Below are 3,710 nucleotides of genomic sequence, written 5' to 3' on the forward strand. Positions count from 1 at the left end.
CTAGATTGACCTTTCAAATAATGAATGATTATTCCAGAATACAGCTTCCAGTCCTGTTCTATTTGAGTATTGGGTTATGGTGGGGCTCAAACAAGTCAGGATTGTTTTATATAATACATTGTGCTTTCCTTCTGGGGTATGGTAACTTTGCATGACATTTCAAGCGCTGTGAGATTTGAAGTAAACCACTCTTGTTTGTCTCTAATTTGTGTGTGTGGGGGGTGGGTGGGGGGGGGGGCGAGGAGGGAGAGGGAAGGAAAGGGGGATTCTCTTCATCAAGTTATATTTTGTTTTGTTCTTCGCACAAGAATCTTGAGTGCTTGCACCATACTAGACCTTTCAGTGCATGAGATCATTTTTTTCTGTGTGAATGATGTAAAACGTTCCACTGGATGAGTACACAGAAATGATGGGTGAGACAAACACAGGATCAAAGCAGCACAATAACTTAAAAATGCTAACCATTCGTACATTTTCTCCCAGCCTGTCATGGGACAATCCACTGAAACAATTCCAACAACACAGATGGTTATTGAACTTGCCAAAATGTTGAATAAATTTGAATACGTGATCCATAATGATGTTTACAGGTAACAGGAAAAGCAAGTAACTTCATCAAGGTGTGGTGGGCATTTTCTTCCAATATACAGCTGCACAAAAGCATCCAGATTATCATGACAATAGCCACACTGGATCCCAAACACCCATTCCCCTAAGGTCAGACACAGCAGCAAGTAGCAAATACTACAATTGCAAATGTGCAAATAGCACATTTGCACCCTAACTGGCTGGGAATCAGTAAAACTAAGTCAAACTGAGTGAGCAGAGAATTTAGTTACTGTGCCCTCCGTCTGTAAAATAATGAAATTGGTCATTATGTTATAGAAAAATGCCAATTCAGTGTCTAGTTAGTGACCATTCCCCTATGCTAGATTGACCTTTCAAATAATGAATGATTATTCCAGAATACAGCTTCCAGTCCTGTTCTATTTGAGTATTGGGTTATGGTTGGGCTCAAACCAAAGTCAGGATTGTTTTTATAATAATACATTGTGCTTTCCCTTCTGGAATATGGTAACTTTGCATGACATTTCAAGCGCTGTGAGAATTTGAAGTAAAACCACTCTTGTTTGTCTCTAATTTGTGTGTGGGGGGTGGGGGGGGCGAGGAGGGAGAGGGAAGGAAAGGGGGATTCTCTTCATCAAGTTATATTTTGTTTTGTTCTTCGCACAAGAATCTTGAGTGCTTGCACCATACTAGACCTTTAGTGCATGAGATCATTTTTTTTCTGTGTGAATGATGTAAAACGTTCCACTGGATGAGTACACAGAAATGATGGGTGAGACAAACACAGGGATCAAATGCTAAGTATTCCTTGACTCATTACTGAGCTGGCATCATTCCACTTGCTGTATAAGGGGAAGAGTGCACTGCATGTTCTTACTCTGACAATAATATCATGCTGACAGAATTATGTCATTGCGTACTGTTTAACTTTGTACAGTACAGAGTGAATTTTTCTGTGTTGTAATGGTATAAAAGTAATTCTTACGTTGGGAGTTCTACTATATTCTGCTTGTGTGGTGTTAAACACTCTGGTTTCGCTACCCTGCGTGAGGGACACTATATAAATGCAAGTTGTTGTGTTGAAGCAGAACTACATTTCTCCTGGGTGCAGAGGTGGGAGAGGAAAAGTTTCTGTTCTTTGCCAGGTTGAGAGAACTGCCTAAATACGATACCTTCTTGCATCGCCTAGACTCTTTCGGTAGCTTTTTTTTTCCTTTATCCACTTCATGGAACCATGGGGTATAGTACCATGGCCTCTGACACCCCACCAGTGGCTATTCACTTGTGAGCCTGGGCAGTGAATGTTCGACAGTGGAAGTCATCCTGTTCTTATCCAAAGTTCCCACGTGCACTTTCCAGTATGGGTGACTGGATTTTGATCTAAAGTGGGAATCCTGGCTGTTCCCCACACCCTCTTCTCGGTCGGTGAGGGCTATTTTGGGCTAATGCCTTTGCTGAAGTCCCCCAGTTCAGCATAGGTCCATAATGGAAGTTGGTGCCAAGTCAGCCTGTACAAAATTTTGGACTTGAACTTTAAGAGCACCAGGGTGGCTGCTTCATTGTAAATTGCCCTGCATTGATCTCCCATCCAGGCATTCATTGACCAGAAAAGTCTTGAAATCTTCCGGATGACTATTGTTAGCAGCCATTTTGTCTGGATTGTGGGATCATGAACCGATTCACTTGCATTCAGGCAGCTATTCTAGAGGAGCAGCCCTAAAGTTAATAGAATATAATTTAATAGGTTTTATTGTGCCTCCTCCCTGTAGTGTGGACAGTAGGAATGTATTCACTACTCACACTTCATGTGCAATTAATATCGCTGAACTTATCTGTCCAGCAAGAACGCCAACACGTGCTGGTTTACGTATCTTTTAAAATTCCTATTTGATTTTGCATCATACTCTAGCGAACCGTACACAAAACATTGATCAAACCCGCTATTGACTTGGAATGCAAATGTTGAAAAAACATAGTTGATTTAGGTCGTATCAATTCTTTTAAAATAATTGCATTACATTTTTTTTAAATGTTTGTTTTTGCCTTTTATCCATAACTCTTCTGTTCATTTGGGATTTTCCACCCCTCCTCCTGCCTCTGTTTTTGAATCCTGTGGCCTAGAGGGTTGAGTAACTCACTCAAAAGCCTCTGTGGTGAGCATACTCTGAGGTGACTCTCCTTTCAGTCATTTTGTTTGTAGGAGAGAGGTTGACCAGTCTGCCCACACTGGAGTTAACGGAACCACTTTTTTTGAAAATATATATTTATTTGTAATGTAATATTTAGTACCACAGAAATCCAAAACAAACACAGCATTTTCTGATACAAAAAACATTCCATTGTTTTCGGTACATTCCTACACCATACATAGGTTCTACACACATTTTTTGGGACGCTCCCATTAACACAGTCAGGAATCTCCCCTGTGTACACCATGTCCATGTGCGCGCCCGCACATTCCCTGATAAGGCACACTTGCTGCTTTCGGAAGGCTCCCTGATGTGCACAGTATGCACACACGTTTACCGTATACGTTATCGCACGGATAACGAACCTCCTGATCCAAAAGTTCCTACAAATCTGGATAACCTGATCCAATAGAGTTGCTCCTGTATGATAATCAAATGCATTCAGCTATGCTGACAACAAGTTTGTCCATGCAGATTTGGCATGAAAGATATCATGAACTTCACACCCATAAATTAAGATTTGTTCTTAAAATACATTGGGAAATATTGTGAGTACCAGCACTACTTCAATAATTGCACATTCAAGGCATAAATCTATGAATCTTTACATTTGTTATTCCTCTAGTTGTGGTAATCCTATGTACCAATCCCTGTGTTAATACCCTGTGTTAATGTGTATAGATATTCCTAGGGAATTACTTTGGCTTGATACAAATTAGGGTATTAGAGCAAGTACCACAAGGTGAAGTACGATTTGCTACTTAACCATAAATAGACAAACCTATTTAATTCATTGGTAATTTGAAATTTTGTGCATCTCATTTGGAACCAATGTAATGACAGCTGTTTTATCTTTGGGAATAAATAAATATATGGAGAACTTGTACTTCAGTGAAAATGTTAATATTTCAAATCCATACAACGTGCAGAATGGGGATAGTGCTCTCGTCTTGG

The sequence above is a fragment of the Callorhinchus milii genome, unplaced genomic scaffold (assembly GCF_018977255.1).
Source record: "Callorhinchus milii isolate IMCB2004 unplaced genomic scaffold, IMCB_Cmil_1.0 Scaffold1, whole genome shotgun sequence".
Classification (NCBI taxonomy): Eukaryota; Metazoa; Chordata; class Chondrichthyes; order Chimaeriformes; family Callorhinchidae; genus Callorhinchus; species Callorhinchus milii.